Source organism: Bombina bombina, chromosome 5 (genome assembly GCF_027579735.1).
Source record: "Bombina bombina isolate aBomBom1 chromosome 5, aBomBom1.pri, whole genome shotgun sequence".
In the NCBI taxonomy this organism is placed as follows: Eukaryota; Metazoa; Chordata; class Amphibia; order Anura; family Bombinatoridae; genus Bombina; species Bombina bombina.
Window position 1 is genome coordinate 752,476,565 of NC_069503.1, and position 19,390 is coordinate 752,495,954.

At 38.7% G+C, this 19,390-nt stretch overlaps 1 protein-coding gene across 2 annotated transcripts in view; it reads left to right on the forward strand.

Moving 5' to 3' along the window:
* LOC128660800 (glyoxylate/hydroxypyruvate reductase B-like) overlaps nt 1-19,390 on the forward strand; it is a 75,769-nt gene that overhangs the window by 20,842 nt on the left and 35,537 nt on the right. The window lies entirely within an intron of this gene.

A 19,390-nucleotide genomic window follows, 5' to 3' on the forward strand; every position in this document is an offset into this window, starting at 1 on the left:
CGTCAGTACTGCACATGCGATGCTGACTGAATCTAATATTTAAATTAAGGTGCCCAGCCACTTTGCCATTGGATGGGGGGCGGGTGCTGGATTATATGAGCCATGCCTGATTTTGTGGGCGGTCATTACCGCACATTTCATGACAATTCAACCTTAACATAAGGTATGTGATAGTTTATTTTAATAAAAAAAAAAAATATTTAAAATGATTACATTTATAATCATTATTGTAATAGAATATTTTAATTAGGTTCACATGGGAATCAATTTCTAACTCTTTAAGCCTGGATATGCATGGTGGTTATGAATGTTGAAATGCAGGTTTGATTATGTGTCTGGTTATGTTTTCTGGCCCTTTAGTAAAATTGCCAGATGCAGAGGATGTATTTACACATGCACCAAGTTCTCTGAAACGTAAAATGTTAATTAGCTTATGCTTTGATTTATCCATAGCTCACATTTCTGGATAGGATATGATTGTATGTTTTGAAAAATATAGTTTATATGGATTTAAAGGGACATGAAACCCAAAAGTTTTCTTTCATGATTCAGATAGAACATGCAATTTTAAACAACTTTCCAATTTACTTATCATATTTGTTTAGTTCTCTTTGTAGAAAGAATACCTGGGTAGGAGAGGCAATACATTACTGGGAGGTAGCTGCTGATTGGTGGCTGCAGCACATATAAGCATATTGTGATTGGCTCACCCAATGTGTTCAGCTAGCTCCCATTAGTGCATAGCTGCTCTTTCAACAAAGGATACTACACAAATGAAACAAATTTGTAAATAGAAGTAAATTGGAAAGTTGTTTTAAATTGTATGGTCTAAATAGGTTCCAATGGACTTTATTTTTGTTTGAACTTAATGGTACTTTTAGTTTTTGGTAATGTTGGTTTTGCTTTAGGAATACAAATGATAGATGAGCATGTGTTTATTGCAATACTTAATGACATCAATTAAACCTCTAGCAAAATACAGATGGGTGGCAGATTGCAAGTAGTAGAACCTTTGTAATCATAAAATATAGATAGTATCTGACACCTTTTTTAAGAATACATACATAGAGCTTTATTAGAAGCAAGACCAATAAGAATGGTTAGTTGCAAATACACAAACCGGGATTGAGTTTAAAAATTTTTTTTGACTATCTGGTGTCTGGCAGCTCGTGGAGCCGGGGCTACCGCATATTCCCCCCCCTAGGTGACTGGGGTTACGAGCAGTACTAATTACTGCTACTACTGCAAATTGCATCTACAATTACACGGTAATATGAAGGCGCCTAGAGATGCCATTACTGCACAGGACATGCGACGCATACTACAAGACCATTTTTTGAGCCTATCTAAAAGTATAAAAAATGCCTGGAACAACACTCCTACAAGCCAGAGGTCAGACACATCTCCCACGGACAGCGGAGTGGTAACCTTCGACACCGTAGAGAGTACTGCAGAGAACGTGCTGGAAAAGGCTCTGACTACTGAAGTATACACAGCACCCGAGAACCCGCAGGAGACTAGGCGGATAACGGCAGTGCCGGAACAAGCAGAACGCTCTGCCGCACCTCCAGGGGTCGGAGTGACGAGACGGCCTCTTTATGTGAAGATGGCTGATCTGTTAGATGAGACTAGCCAAATGCCCGCAGAAGTACCGGTAATTGGCGTAGGGCGGCTCGATAAGCAACTCCAGCCCGGCATGGCCGCAGGAACAGGGAAGGGCCTAACTACAACACTGCCCAGAAAAACAAATAATGCACCTCAATCGGAGGAACTTCCCTCTTCTATCCCAAGGCATCAAGAGAACCACTGTTTGCCGATTATAAAGAAAGGTCATTTAACTGACCGAGACATTCTTCCTACGAGAGCCCTCAGAGATTGGCGACAAGGTATTGGGTAGGCTGCTCTTTTCATGGAAAACCAGATAATAGTCGAGCCTGGGTTACACATATCTTGCTCAGATGGCTACATGGCAGGTACTAGCCCTTACAGTGACTTTATAAGAAAACTTTATTTGAATCCACATTGGGACCTATTTCACTTTGACTTCACATAACATTCCCCAGAGAGTTACTCTCTATTAATGATGGCGTTTTTGCCTGATTCTTGGGGGAAAACCTATTCTCCCTTCCTTGTTATATAGGCTTGTTCATTTATAGGTCTGTTAAACTGTTTCATAGTTTATAAGTATGCATGTTGAATTATCATTTAGAACTTCCAGCTGTGCTAGGTCTTGCTTTTATATAGTTTATTATAAGAGATTGTTTGTATCCTTATTTCTATATACCATGTTTACAGGACCATATCTGCATGAATAGCCCAGAGTTCAGTTACTTAAATCATGCTAGGCCTAGCCTTTGTATATTTTACTATTGGAGATCACCTGTGTAGATATTCGTGCATGTTATGTTTAGAGTATTATATATGTATGAGTAGCCCAAGGTCTTGATGCTCATACCCTGCTAGGTTTTGCCTTTATATATCTTGCTGTTATTGTTCAACTTGAAGATGCCCCTGTACCATGGTATTTATTTATATCAACTAGATGATTCCACAATATATAAGTGGACACCGGTATATATTCCTACATAAATTACCTTCGGCCCCCTATAGCCCACATGCCATTCTTACCCCTTCTACGCCTTTGTGCTACTTGGACACTAGAGTTGTGCTCAAAATGGTGGCTTAGGAGTGTTCCTGTTGCTTTTTAAAATGGATTTTGCCCATGCCCATAACACTAGGTGCCTGACCTATTTTTACTTTTTGTAACACTTAAGTGTAAAGACTTACTAACTTTTTGGTCCATATGCGACCACTCCACATATCAAACTTTAATCACCAAGTTCTAAGGTCCAAAAGTGACCGTATCTATCATTAGGGTCCCCATTATTGAGTTACTCATATTTACATGGGCCCATAAGTGGCCTTTTGAGGTTTTGGGGCGCACATACAGTATATTTGTTAAAACCATAAAATGAGGTCCATTACTAGCGTTCAGTAGCTTTCTGTGTGATGATGTTAGGTTGCTTTCTATTTATTATAGTAACCCTTTGTTTGTATTTGCAAGTCATAATCGTGCAACTCAATGTATATGTTGTTTTTGCTATTGAACATCTAATTGGAGCTGTATCTTTGAACAACCTCAATAAAAAACTTTAAATATTAAAAAAAAAAAAAAAAAAAACATTTACAACTGCAGCAACTTCGGAAATGTTCTTGAAATGCGGTTAATGTAAATCTAAGTGTAAAATATCAACATCTCTGCTTTGTTCTTAGACACAAAAAAAGGAACGACCGTGAGTATTTCTGGGGCATGATCAGAATTTTTCTCCTACATTAATGCAAACTGAATTTATATAATCTCTATTACCCCTGTGAAGTATCTTCTCTCGCCATCATGCCTCACTATTTCAAGTTTATTATTATTTTTTGCATATGTTAGCGTGGCCTGTTTTGTTTGTTTTAAAGACGTTTTTCTAATGTCGGTATCTTTCACTGATGTGACAAGGGGCAGGTACAAATCTGTCTGAACTGCAATATTGCTGCAATTTGTTCCGTAAGATACTGGTTTCACTAATGGGTTTTATTGAATCCTGGCCATTGTTTCATTTAGTTTATATAGTCTCTCAGTTAAAGGACTATGCAATGAGGTTGTTTAAACAGCTTTTAAAGGGCTTTTTTGTTTCCAAACATCTCAACCCTGTGTGTACTTACTAAAACTTATTTTTTAATAAAATGTACATTTGAAGCAAAAAAAAAAAAAATAAATAAATTTTACTACATTTTTATAGAGAAAAAAATATATACAGTATACAGTAGTAGTGAATATACTAACAACAATAACAACAGATAAAAATAACAGCAATATAAAAAAATCAAAGACAAAAAAATAAACAAATTGGATGCACAACAAACTGCAAAAATTAAAGCAATAACAAAAATCTTTATAGAGAAAAATATAAATATAATTATGTGAAAAGAACACCTTTGCTTCTGCCTATTCACATGATAGCAATTATATCCAAGTTCACTCGGTAAGAGCAGTGTAGTTGAAACCTAAGAAAATGTCATTGAATTCAAGTTCACAAAACAAATGCACCTTTAGCTTCAATTTTAAATATATAAATAGCCAATTATCTAAGGCTAAGGTTTTAAACAGACGCTGAAGATAAAACATAACATGAGCATTCCGCAAAGTAATCAAAGCCTGACACGTTTAAAGGGACATGAAACCCAAATTTTTTCTTTCATGATTAAGAAAGAACATGCAGTTTTAAACAACTTTCCAATTTACTTCTATTATCTAATTTGCTTTATTATCTTGATATCCTTTGTTGAAAAGCATATCTAAATAGGCTCAGTAGCTGTGGTGACTGCACAAATATGCCTTGTGTGATTGGCTCAACCATGTGCATTGCTATTTCTTCAACAAAGGATACTTAAAGAATGAAGCAAATTAAATAATAAAAGTAAATTGGAATGTTGTTTAACCCTTTCACTACCGAGACTTTCAGACAAAAACTTGCCCAAAAATACCAGATAATTTTTAGCATTTTTGCTATCACTCCATTAAAACAGAAATAGAGCCTTGTTTTTTTAATTTACCTATCAAAACTATATAGGCCCATTTTGGTATATTTCATGCCACCATTTCACCGCCAAATGCTATCACATAAAAAAATTGGTACTTTTTTCACAAACTTTGGGTTTCTCACAGAAATTCACAAATGTTTGTAAAAGTTTCTCTGGGATGCCCTTTATTCAGAAATAGCAGACATATATATGACTTTGCCATTGCTTTTTGGTACTTAGAAGGCCGCTAATTGCATCTGCGCACCACACATCTATTATTCCTAACAGTGAAGGGATCATGTAGCTTAAAAGGTTAATTTTAGCTTTAGTGTACAGGGAGTGCAGAATTATTAGGCAAGTTGTATTTTTGAGGATTAATTTTATTATTGAACAACAACCATGTTCTCAATGAACCCAAAAAACTCATTAATATCAAAGCTGAATAGTTTTGGAAGTAGTTTTTAGTTTGTTTTTTAGTTATAGCTATTTTAGGGGGATATCTGTGTGTGCAGGTGACTATTACTGTGCATAATTATTAGGCAACTTAACAAAAAACAAATATATACCCATTTCAATTATTTATTTTTACCAGTGAAACCAATATAACATCTCAACATTCACAAATATATATTTCTGACATTCAAAAACAAAACAAAAACAAATCAGTGACCAATATAGCCACCTTTCTTTGCAAGGACACTCAAAAGCCTGCCATCCATGGATTCTGTCAGTGTTTTGATCTGTTCACCATCAACATTGCGTGCAGCAGCAACCACAGCCTCCCAGACACTGTTCAGAGAGGTGTACTGTTTTCCCTCCTTGTAAATCTCACATTTGATGATGGACCACAGGTTCTCAATGGGGTTCAGATCAGGTGAACAAGGAGGCCATGTCATTAGATTTTCTTCTTTTATACCCTTTCTTGCCAGCCACGCTGTGGAGTACTTGGACGCGTGTGATGGAGCATTGTCCTGCATGAAAATCATGTTTTTCTTGAAGGATGCAGACTTCTTCCTGTACCACTGCTTGAAGAAGGTGTCTTCCAGAAACTGGCAGTAGGACTGGGAGTTGAGCTTGACTCCATCCTCAACCCGAAAAGGCCCCACAAGCTCATCTTTGATGATACCAGCCCAAACCAGTACTCCACCTCCACCTTGCTGGCGTCTGAGTCGGACTGGAGCTCTCTGCCCTTTACCAATCCAGCCACGGGCCCATCCATCTGGCCCATCAAGACTCACTCTCATTTCATCAGTCCATAAAACCTTAGAAAAATCAGTCTTGAGATATTTCTTGGCCCAGTCTTGACGTTTCAGCTTGTGTGTTTTGTTCAGTGGTGGTCGTTTTCAGCCTTTCTTACCTTGGCCATGTCTCTGAGTATTGCACACCTTGTGCTTTTGGGCACTCCAGTGATGTTGCAGCTCTGAAATATGGCCAAACTGGTGGCAAGTGGCATCTTGGCAGCTGCACGCTTGACTTTTCTCAGTTCATGGGCAGTTATTTTGCACCTTGGTTTTTCCACACGCTTCTTGCGACCCTGTTGACTATTTTGAATGAAACGCTTGATTGTTCGATGATCACGCTTCAGAAGCTTTGCAATTTTAAGAGTGCTGCATCCCTCTGCAAGATATCTCACTATTTTTGACTTTTCTGAGCCTGTCAAGTCCTTCTTTTGACCCATTTTGCCAAAGGAAAGGAAGTTGCCTAATAATTATGCACACCTGATATAGGGCGTTGATGTCATTAGACCACACCCCTTCTCATTACAGAGATGCACATCACCTAATATGCTTAATTGGTAGTAGGCTTTCGAGCCTATACAGATTGGAGTAAGACAACATGCATAAAGAGGATGATGTGGTCAAAATACTCATTTGCCTAATAATTCTGCACACAGTGTAGAGATTAGCCTTCCACCTGACATTTCCTACCCCCTGATCCCTCCCAAACAGCTCTCTTCCCTCCCCCACCCCACACTGGTAACCCCCAGTCTGCCAGTATGAATTTTTTTTTTTATTTAAATAAAATATTTTTTTTCTATATTTTTATAATATCTGCAGTGTAGGATCCCCCCCCCCCGACAGCTTTCTAAACCTCCCCCCTCTAACTGTTAGGAGCCATCTTAGGTACTGGCAGCTGTCTGCCAGTACCTATAAACTGCCTTTTTTTTTATGTAATTTTTATTATTCATTTTAACTTACTTTCTATAGCATGGTGCCCCTCCCCAACCCCACCTGCAATCTTTAGTTTAAGTTCCCCAACACCCACAGATCCAATTTTCTGTATCGTAGCTGCCCCATTCCTCCATGTCCCTTAATTTTATTCTTTTCCATAGGTAGGGTCCTACCACTCCCTCCCGCCTCCCCTGCTGGACCGCCTCCCGCCGGTACCAGCAAGGATCGTTACAGACGGTGACACACACAGTGTCCCTGTCTGTAATGATCAGGCATCTGCCCTCCATATGAGGCAGATGCCTGAAGCTTCAGAAGCTCCAGCACTCGGCTGTAACTTAACAGCTGAATGTGTTGGAGCTTCCTGAAGCTGGGACGTGTATTTATACGTCCTGGGGTACGATAGCCAAAGTACTGCAAGACGTATGTATACGTCCATTTGGGTGAAGGGGATAAAATTGTATTCTCTATCTAAATCGTGAAAGAAAAAAATTAGGTTCCATGTCCCTTTAACCATTTGTTTTTCAAACCTCTCTCTACTAGTTCATTTTGGGTACACTTGCCAGTAATCTAATACCATTGCATAATTGGTCAGCAGGCCCAATATAAACCTTCACTTTTATATGAATATTTTTATGTCATAACTATGTCCATATGTGGTTGGTCAAAATTCTAGTAGTGATTTCAAACTTTCAGTAGTTTTCCCTGCTCCCTGTATCAGCCAATCACAAACTCATGTATGTATACACTGTGAACTCTTGCCCAATGCTCAGTAGGAGGTTGCATATAAAAAACATTCAATTTGATACTGGAAGCGAATTGTAAATTTGTTTAAAACTGCATGCTCTATCTGAATCATGAGAGTTTTCATTTTTACTTTAGTGTATCTTTAAAATCTTACTCCAAGTGCTGTTGTTTGTCTTCCTAACTAGTTTGCTATTACTATTATAATTTGTTTTAGATTTATCTTACATCATATTTTTGGTGCCACCACTAATCGATTACATTCCTAATGTAAGAAATAGCAGACAAACAAAACAAAATAATAATTAATAATAGTATTCCAGGTGTCTAAATAATTATACATTTGTATACAGTTGGCTTTCACAGAAGAGCAATCATAATTAATTAATTGTTTATTTACTTAATTATTGTTATCAAACACGGAAAACATATTCCATAAAATGTCATTTCACCACCACGACCCACCTGAAATCTAAAAACCCTACACAAAAACTGAACCCCCCTTTGCAATCCACCTTTCTGGAGAATCCTGTAAACACTTAAACCCAGCAAATGTAAAAAAACTGTAATTAAAGGGACAGTCAAGTATAAATTAAACTTTCATTATTCAGATAGGACTTTTAATTTTAATTGACTTTCCAATTTACTTTTATCATCAAATTTGCTTTTTTCTCTTGGTATTCTTAGTTTAAACTAAACATAGGTAGGCTCATATGCTAATTTCTAAGCCTTTGAGGGCTGCCTCTTATCACATGCTTTTTAAATCTCTTTTCAACACAAAGAGACAGAAAGTACACGTGGGCTATATAGATAACACTGTGTTCAGGCACAGAAAGTTATTTAAGATCTAGCACAACACAATGCTAAATTTAAGACAATAGATAATAAACAGTCACAGTCATGTGATCAGGGGGCTGGAAGAAGGTTTCTAGATACAAGCCAGGTAATCACAAAGGTAAAAAGTACATTAATATAACTGTGTTGGTTATGCAAAACTGGGGAATGAGTAATAAAGGGATTATCTATCTTTTAAAACAATAACAATTCTATGGTTGACTGTCCCTTTAAAGGGACAGTAAGCGCCTTGTAATTGGAAGATATTTCTCTTGTTGTGATATAGAATAACACTAAACATTTTTAAAACAAATTAACATCTTCTTTGCTGCAATTGTTTTCCAATCGTCAAACTCCACCCACATCTTGGCTCATTTGGAAAAACTAATCTGGGCTTGAGTCTGCAGCTGACAAGGCTAGCCACGGTCATATTGTTAGTATGAAGGCCATTGTTTTGCAGTTCTGTTAAAGCCAATTAGAGAAACATAGCAGGGTTAGTCATGCAAACTCTGCAGCATGCTTTTTAAGTTCTGAGAATTAGAAAAGCCCCAATTTTCAGAGCTCACATACATGAAACGGGGGCAAAATAATGAAAGTATAGTGCAATGTTTTTACTATGCATAACCATACATTTTATATTAAAATTTCAAGGTGTTTACTGTCCCTTTAAAGATGCAAAAACCTGGGGGGCGGAGCCTACTCTCAAAGCGGCAGGTCGTGTTTCAATGAAGCTCCTGGAGAACAAGTGATTTTACCCAAGAAATCTACTATAATTCTGCAGCATTCTTCACTTTTGGATTACTATATCTGTTAAAGTTTGGACATCCGTGGAGCTGAAGCCAAGACAGGGTCTTTGCCTATGTTCTTTGGGACAGCTACGCAAGAGACATTTTACAAGGGCCTAGCAGCCATATTGCCACTGGATGTGATCGAGCCGAGCTGTGGATTGATTACTGCTAGAGACACTTTAAAAGGGATTCTCAGCGTAGGTCTGGGGCTGCCGCATGTAATTGACCCCCCCCCCCCCCGAACTCCAGAGTTACGGTATCCTGTAACGGGATAATAAGTATCTAAATCTGTCTTTTATTGAGAAGCCGCATAAAGCCAATTTCTTGTTTACTTATACAAGTGAAACATAATGGAGCATGGGAGAGATGCCTTGGAAGCCGTCACAGCATGGGAGCACACAATAACAACTGCGATCAGGCAGTCATACAGATCTAATGTTATTGCTTTTCCCGGCGATAGCTCTTAAGGACACTCCGTCACAAGGGAACATGAAGCAATTTATCCCTATGGACGCTGTGAGCCCAGACACTGAAGGGAGTTTGCAGCTTGATCTTAGTGGGAGCGGACGTCCTCACGATCAGATCTTAAGTGCGTCACAGTGCCCCGAGGATCTTGAGATACAGACCAGCGCACCAGACGCTGCAGTGGAGTTGTCGGGTTTTCAAGCCGAGCCACTGAACACTGCTCCTCCACTTTCCTTAGCCCACAAGATGCCCTCGCTGCTATGTGGGGATGGCACCGGAGGTATTGATGCGAGATCACAGCGGGGAGGCCAGAAAACAAAATGGCAAGCACCTAGGGGCATGGATATGGAGCCGAGTTGCGCTGCTGGCTTTCCTGTTGCTGGAAACAAGCGCCTACAAGAGGTACCAGTACTGGGGAGTGCCCCCCTCGTTACAATGCTGGGTCCCTCATTTTTCACAGAGGCTATTATTCAATGCCGTTTACGGTCTGGCATTGGCTGAACAGGTTGAACTCTCTGCTCTGGTGTGCAACCTTTCTCTTTTTGCATCGTTTGTTGCCCAAAGTGAGTGCACGGACAGAGCTTTGCCACTGTAGACATATCTATCACAGGAACATTTTACATTACAATATCTGCCAAGAACAATGTCTAGGTACCTTAACCATGCTTGCAAGTACTTATAGTTGTGTTTGCTAATGCGATAATAGGGAAAACGGTAATGCACTAATGAATGCTGCTTAATTTACTTGTACATAGTTGAGAGCCTGTACAACGCTTTCCAGTTGCAGTTAAATATTATGCAGGTACATTCTGTATTTACAGGTTTTTATATTTATCTGCCAAGATCAATGTGTAGTCTAAGATCACGAGTACTTAGTATTATGTTTACTACAGAAACAGTAGAGAAAATGTTAATGTACTAATTAATGTTACTTAGTTTAATTGTATAGGGTCTGAGGTTCTATGGTTTATTTCCATGTGTGTGTGTTCCTGTGCTCTTCAGCTGCAGGCTATCAACTGTTTAGCCCTATTGTATATGTTATGATATATAGATTGAGGGGTTTTTACTGCTCTTGGCGGGAGATGGGGAATGCATATGGGGTTTGAGAGGGCTAGTGCTGTAATAAATAGATTTATTTTTGAAGGTTAGGCTAGCTACACACTCCTTAATAGTAGTTTCACTGACCATTTCCCTTATCCTGCTTAATCCGGTCCCACACCTGACATCTGACCCCCTTTCTCTTTTCTCCTTCATCCTATATAATATCAATTAAGGGACAGGGTACACTTATCCAGACCCCACAGATCAGGGCAATGACTGACCATAGCCTATATCCCTCCCGATGCCCTATGTAGTAGCGGCGCTCTCCCATAGTGTGGCTTCTCTATTTGTCATTGAGTAGAGCACAATATAGAGCATTTGTTTGCTGTTATATTTAATTAACTATTTAAGGTCCAAAAGTGGCCGTACCTATCACTAGAGTCCCCTTTTGAGCTATCTCAGTTATTAAAGGTCCAAGAGTGACCTTTTATAGTTTTGGGGACATTCACGCATAAAAAACAAAAAAAACAAAAGGAGGTTCATTGCTGGAGTTCAGTAGTGGGGAGTGAGTAATAGTGAGGTTGTCATTTACTTGCCTATGTAACCTACCGTTTGAAATAATTGTACCATATCAAGTGTTGGTTGTCCCAACTTCTGAATGTATGCATAAAGTTGTATTTTTGAATAACCTCAATAAAAACCTTTAAAAAAAAAAAAAAAAAAGATGCAAAAACCTAACAATCCCTTTAAAGCACGTGATACTCAAAAAAAAAAGTCTCTTTTTTGTCTTAAAGGGTTAGGAAAGTCAAAATCAAACTTGCATGATTCAGATAGAGCATGTCATTTTAAGACACTTTTAAATTCACTTCTATTTTCAAATGTGCTTCGTTCTCTTAGAATCCCTTGTTAAAAATGAATACGTACATATCCTACACTAGTGGGAGCTGCTGCTAATTAGTGCCTGCACACACTTGTCTCTTGTGATTGGCTAGCTAGATGTGTTCAGCTAGCTGCCAGTAGTGCAATGCTGTCCATTCAGCAATGGATAACAAGAGAATGAAGCAAATTTGATAATAGAAGTAAATTGAAAAGTTGTTTAAAATTGTATGTGCTATCTGAATCATAAAATAAATTTTTTTGGGTTTACTATCCCTTTAAGATTATCAATAATATTAATGTTCAAAATTTATTAAAGAGACATGAAACCCAATTTTGTTTCATTCATGATTTAGAAAGAGCATACAATTTTAAACAACTTTCCAATGTACAACTTTCTTATTTTATCTAATTTGCTTTATTCTCTCGATATCCTTTGTTGAAAAGCATATCTAGATAGGCTCACTAGCTGCTGATTGGTGGCTGCACATAGATGCCTCGTGTGATTGCCTCGCCCAAGTGCATTGGTATTTCTTCAAGAGAGAATATCTACAGAATGAAGCAAATTAGACTCAAAGGGGTAGATTTAACATTGGTGGAGTGGACATGATTTAGCGTATCATGTCTGCTCTACCTCGCTAAATGCCGACAGCATACACTGTCAGCATTTAACATTGCACAAGCATTTCTAGCGAAATGCCTGTGCAATGCTGCCCCCTGCTCACAGAGGCCCGTCAATCATCCTTATTGGATCAGATTGGGATGATTTCAGTCCGCCATCTAAAAGGTGGCGGACAAGTTAAGACCACTACTTGCTAACTTCCGTTTCAGGCGGACCTAAAATGAAGGGTTGGAAGCAACATCTGCTGCTTAATAAATCGACTACTAGAAGTAAATTGGAATGTTGTTTAAAATTGTATTCTATGGGGCCGATTTATTAATGCTCGAATGCTGCTGTATGCAGATGTTTTTCGCACAACCCTTCAGGCTCGCTGGAAACCTAAATTAAGAAGCAGCGGTCTTAAGACCGCTGCTCCTTAACTCGTCTGCCACCTTCTGAGGTGGCGGACAGAAATCTGCCCGATCGCATACTATCGGGTTGATTGACACCCCCTGCTAGCGGGGCGGAATTGCACAAACATTGTCAGCATTTATCGATGTCTGGCAGACATGATCCGCTACAACGGATCATGTCCGCCAGATACATGATAAATCGGCCCCTCTATCTGAATCATGAAATAACATTTTTTGGGTTTCATGTCCCTTTAAGCCTCCCCTATTTTTTACAGCCTATCATAATTGGGCCTCCCTGCAATCAACTTATATAATTGCATAAGATGTCCAATACACTATCGACTAGATTACGAGTTTTGCCTCATGAGTGAAAAAGCAGCGTTATGGCTGGTATTACGAGTCTTGCAGGTATATCTGTACCGCACACTTTTTTGGCCGTAACGCAAAGTAACTACCGCAGCTTTCAAAAAGTCCTTTTTCATTGGGACTTTCACAGCGCCGGTATTACGAGTTTGCCTGTCTGGCCAAAAAGTGAGCGGTACAGCCTATCCCGTAAAGATCCGTATCGTAAACTGAAAGTCAGTAGTTATGGGTTTTAAGTTACAAAGCCGTAACATAAAACTCATAACTAAAGTGCTAAAAAGTACACTTACACCCATAAACTACCTATTAACCCCTAAACCGAGGCCCTCCCGCATCGCAAACACTAAAATAAAATTATTAACCCCCTAATCTGCCGCTCCCGACATTGCCGCCACTATAATAAACATATTAACCCCTAAACCGCCGCACTCCCGCATTGTAAACACTAGTTAAATATTATTAACCCCTAATCTGCTGCCCCCAAAATCGCCGCCACTGTACTAAAGTTATTAACCCCTAAACCTAACCCTGAGTCTAACCCTAACACCCACTAACTTTAAAATAATTAAAATAAATCTAAATAAAACTTACAATTAATACCTAAATAATTCCTATTTAAAACTAAATACTTACCTATAAAATAAAACCTAAGCTAGCTAAAATATAACTAATAGTTATATTGTAGCTATCTTAGGTTTTATTTTTATTTCACAGATAAGTTTGTATTTATTTTAACTAGGTAGAATAGTTAGTAAATAGTTATTAACTATTTACTAACTACCTAGCAAAAATAAATACAAATTTACCTGTAAAATAAAACCTAACCTGAGTTACACTAAAACCTAACCTTACACTACAATTAAATAAATTACATTAATTAAATACAATTAACTCAATTACAAAAAACCCCCACTAAATTACACTAAATAAAAAAGAAATTATCAAATATTTAAACTAATTACACCTAATGTAATAGCCCTATCAAAATAAAAAAGCCCCCAAAATTTAAAAAAAAACCCTAGCCTAAACTAAGCTTCCAATGGCCCTTAAAAGGCATTTTGCAGGGCATTGCCCCAAAGAAATCAGCTCTTTTACCTGTAAAAAAAAAATACAAACAACCCCCCAACAGTAAAACCTACCACCCACACAACCAAACCCCCAAATAAAATCCTATATAGAAAAACCTAAGCTCCCCATTGCCCTAAAAAGGGCATTTGGATGGGCATTGCCCTTAAAAGGGCATTTAGCTCTTTTTCAGCCCAAACCCTAAGCTAAAAATAAAACCCACCCAATAAACCCTTAAAAAAACCTAACACTAACCCCCGAAGATCCACTTACAGTTTTTGAAGACCAGACATCCATCCTCAACGAAGCCGGGAGAAGTCTTCATCCAAGCGGCAAGAAGTCCTCAACAAAGCCGGGAGAAGTCTTCATCCAAGCGGCAAGAAGTGGTCCTCCAGGCGGGCAGAAGTCTTCATCCAGACGGCATCTTCTATCTTCACCCTTCCGATGCGGAGCGGCTCCATCTTCAGGACATCCGGCGCGAAGCATCCTCTTCTTTCGACGGCTCTTCAAGAATGAAGGGTCCTTTAAGGGACGTCATCCAAGAATTCTATCAGCCAATTGGAATTAAAAGGGAAAAAATTCTATTGGCTGATGCAATCAACCAATGGGATTGAGCTTCAATCCTATTGGCTGATCCAATCATCCAATAGGATTGAGCTCACATTCTATTGGCTGATTGGAACAGCCAATAGAATGCGAGCTCAATCCTATTGGCTGATTTAATTCCGATTGGCTGATAGAATTCTATCAGCCAATCGGAATTCAAGGGACGTGATCTTGGATGACATCCCTTAAAGGAACCTTCATTCTTTAAGAGCCATTGTCAGAAGAGGATGCTCCGCGCCTAATGTCTTGAAGATGGAGCCGCTCCGCATCAGAACGATAAAGATAGAAGATGCCGTCTGGATGAAGACTTCTGCCCGTCTGGAGGACCACTTCTTGCTGCTTGGATGAAGACTTCTCCCGGCTTTGTTGAGGATGGATGTCCGGTCTTCAAAAACTGTAAATGGATATTTGGGGGTTAGTTTTAGTTTTTTTTTTAAGGGTTTATTGGGTGGGTTTTATTTTTAGCTTAGGGTTTGGGCTGAAAAAGGGCAATGCCCATCCAAATGCCCTTTTCAGGGCAATGGGGAGCTCAGGTTTTTTATATAGGATTTTATTTGGGGGGTTTGGTTGTGTGGGTGGTGGGTTTTACTTTTGGGGGGTTGTTTGTATTTTTTTTTACAGGTAAAAGAGCTGATTTCTTTGGGTCAATGCCCAGCAAAAGGCCCTTTTAAAGGCCATTGGCAGTTTAGTTTAGGCTAGGTTTTTTTTATTTTGGGGGGGCTTTTTTATTTTGATAGGGCTATCAGATTAGGTGTAATTAGTTTAAATATTTGATAATTTCTTTTTTATTTTGTGTAATTTAGTGTTTGTTGTTTTTGTAATTTAGTTAATTGTATTTAATTAATGTAATTTATTTCATTGTAGTGTAAGGTAAGGGGTTAGTGGAACTCAGGTTAGGTTTTATTTTACAGGTAAATTTGTATTTATTTTAGCTAGGTAGCTAGTAAATAGTTAATAACTATTTAGTAACTAGTCTACTTGCCTGTAAAATAAAAATAAACCCTAAGGCCTAGATTTGGAGTTTGGCGGTAGCCGTGAAAACCAGCGTTAGAGGCTCCTAACGCTGGTTTTAGGCTACCTCCGGTATTTGGAGTCATTAAAAAAAGGGTCTAACGCTCACTTTTCAGCCGCGACTTTTCCATACCGCAGATCCCCTTACGTAAATTGCGTATCCTATCTTTTCAATGGGATTTTTCTAACTCCGGTATTTAGAGTCGTGTCTGAAGTGAGCGTTAGAAATCTAACGACAAAACTCCAGCCGCAGAAAAAAAGTCAGTAGTTAAGAGCTTTCTGGGCTAACGCCGGTTCATAAAGCTCTTAACTACTGTGCTCTAAAGTACACTAACACCCATAAACTACCTATGTACCCCTAAACCGAGGTCCCCCCACATCGCCGCCACTCGATTAAATTTTTTTAACCCCTAATCTGCCGACCGCCACCTACGTTATACTTATGTAACCCTAATCTGCTGCCCCTAACACCGCCGACCCCTATATTATATTTATTAACCCCTAACCTGCCCCCCACAACGTCGCAGCCAGCTACCTACAATAATTAACCCCTAATCTGCCGACCGCAAAGCGCCGCCACCTAAGTTATACTTATGTACCCCTAATCTGCTGCCCCTAACACCGCCGACCCCTATATTATATTTATTAACCCCTAATCTGCCCCCCTCAACGTCGCCTCCACCTGCCTACACTTATTAACCCCTAATATGCCGAGCGGACCGCACCGCTATTATTATAAAGTTATTAACCCCTAATCCGCCTCACTAACCCTATAATAAATAGTATTAACCCCTAATCTGCCCTCCCTAACATCGCCGACACCTAACTTCAAACATTAACCCCTAATCTGCCGACTGGAGCTCACCGCTATTCTAATAAATGTATTAACCCCTAAAGCTAAGTCTAACACTAACACCCCCTAAGTTAAATATAATTTTAATCTAACGAAATTAATTAACTCTTATTAAATAAATTATTCCTATTTAAAGCTAAATACTTACCTGTAAAATAAATCCTAATATAGCTACAATATAAATTATAATTATATTATAGCTATTTTAGGATTAATATTTATTTTACAGGTAACTTTGTATTTATTTTAACCAGGTACAATAGCTATTAAATAGTTAAGAACTATTTAATAGCTAAAATAGTTAAAATAATTACAAATTTACCTGTAAAATAAATCCTAACCTAAGTTACAATTAAACCTAACTCTACACTATCAATAAATTAATTAAATAAAATACCTACAATTACCTACAATTAAACCTAACACTACACTATCAATAAATTAATTAAATACAATACCTACAAATAACTACAATGAAATAAACTAACTAAAGTACAAAAAATAAAAAAGAACTAAGATACAAAAAATAAAAAAATATTTGCAAACATAAGAAAAATATTACAACAATTTTAAACTAATTACACCTACTCTAAGCCCCCTAATAAAATAACAAAGCCCCCCAAAATAAAAAAATGCCCTACCCTATTCTAGATTACTAAAGTTCAAAGCTCTTTTACCTTACCTCTTTTAGGGCCCTTTGCGGGGCATGCCCCAAGAAGTTCAGCTCTTTTGCCTGTAAAAAAAACATACAATACCCCCCCCCCAACATTACAACCCACCACCCACATACCCCTAATCTAACCCAAACCCCCCTTAAATAAACCTAACACTAAGCCCCTGAAGATCTTCCTACCTTGAGTCGTCTTCACCCAGCCGAGCCAAATTCTTCATCCAAGCGGGGCAGAAGAGGTCTTCCATCCGATTGAAGTCTTCATCCAAGCGGGATCTTCTATCGTCATCCATCCGGAGCGGAGCGGCAGGATCCTGAAGACCTCCGACACGGAACATCCATCCTGGCCGACAACTGAACGACGAATGACGGTTCCTTTAAACGACGTCATCCAAGATGGCGTCCCTCGAATTCCGATTGGCTGATAGGATTCTATCAGCCAATCGGAATTAAGGATTGAACTTGATTCTGATTGGCTGATTCCATCAGCCAATCGGATTGAACTTGATTCTGATTCCATCAGCCAATCAGAATATTCCTACCTTAATTCCAATTGGCTGATAGAATCCTATCAGCCAATCGGAATTCGAGGGACGCCATCTTGGATGACGTCATTTAAAGGAACCGTCATTCGGCTAGTAGGCGTCGGGAGAAGAGGATGTTCCGCGTCCGATGGAAGATGATGGTTCCCAAAGAAAGAAGATTGAAGATGCCGTTGATAGAAGACTTCATCCGGATCATGGACCTCTTCAGCTCCCGCTTGGATGAAGACTTCAGCCGGATCATGGACCTCTTCAGCTCCCGCTTGGATGATGACTTCAGCCGGATCATGGACCTCTTCAGCCCCCCGCTTGGGCTTGGATCAGGACATCGGAGGAGCTCTTCTGGATCGATCGGTGAACCTGGTATGGTGAAGATAAGGTAGGAAGATCTTCAGGGGCTTAGTGTTAGGTTTATTTAAGGGGGGTTTGGGTTAGATTAGGGGTATGTGGGTGGTGGGTTGTAATGTTGGGGGGGGTATTGTATGGTTTTTTTTACAGGCAAAAGAGCTGAACTTCTTGGGGCATGCCCCGCAAAGGGCCCTGTTCAGGGCTGGTAAGGTAAAAGAGCTTTGAACTTTAGTAATTTAGAATAGGGTAGGGCATTTTTTTATTTTGGGGGGCTTTGTTATTTTATTAGGGGGCTTCGAGTAGGTGTAATTAGTTTAAAATTGTTGTAATATTTTTCTTATGTTTGTAAATATTTTTTTATTTTTTGTAACTTAGTTCTTTTTTATTTTTTGTACTTTAGATAGTTTATTTCATTGTAGTTATTTGTAGGTATTGTATTTAATTTATTTATTGATAGTGTAGTGTTAGGTTTAATTGTAGATAATTATAGGTATTTTATTTAATTAATTTATTGATAGTGTAGTGTTAGGTTTAATTGTAACTTAGGTTAGGATTTATTTTACAGGTAATTTTGTAATTATTTTAACTATTTTAGCTATTAAATAGTTCTTAACTATTTAATAGCTATTGTACCTGGTTAAAATAAATACAAAGTTACCTGTAAAATAAATATTAATCCTAAAATATCTATAATATAATTATAATTTATATTGTAGCTATATTAGGATTTATTTTACAGGTAAGTATTTATCTTTAAATAGGAATAATTTATTTAATAAGAGTTAATTCATTTTGTTAGATTAAAATTATATTTAATTTAGGGGGGTGAATTAGAATAGCGGTGAGCTCCAGTCGGCAGATTAGGGGTTAATAATTGAAGTTAGGTGTCGGCGATGTTAGGGAGGGCAGATTAGGGGTTAATACTATTTATTATAGGGTTAGTGAGGCGGATAAGGGGTTAATAACTTTATTTTGATAGCGGTGTGGTCCGGTCGGCAGATTAGGGGTTAATAAGTGTAGGCAGGTGGAGGCGACGTTGTGGGGGGCAGATTAGGGGTTAATAAATATAATATAGGGGTCGGCGATGTTAGGGCAGCAGATTAGGGGTACATAGGGATAATGTAAGTAGCGGCGGTTTACGGAGCGGCAGATTAGGGGTTAATAATAATATGCAGGGGTCAGCGATAGCGGGGGCGGCAGATTAGGGGTTAATAAGTGTAAGGCTAGGGGTGTTTAGACTCGGGGTACATGTTAGGGTGTTAGGTGCAGACGTAGGAAGTGTTTCCCCATAGCAAACAATGGGGCTGCGTTAGGAGCTGAACGCGGCTTTTTTGCAGGTGTTAGGTTTTTTTTCAGCTCAAACAGCCCCATTGTTTCCTATGGGGGAATCGTGCACGAGCACGTTTTTGAGGCTGGTCGCGTCCGTAAGCAAC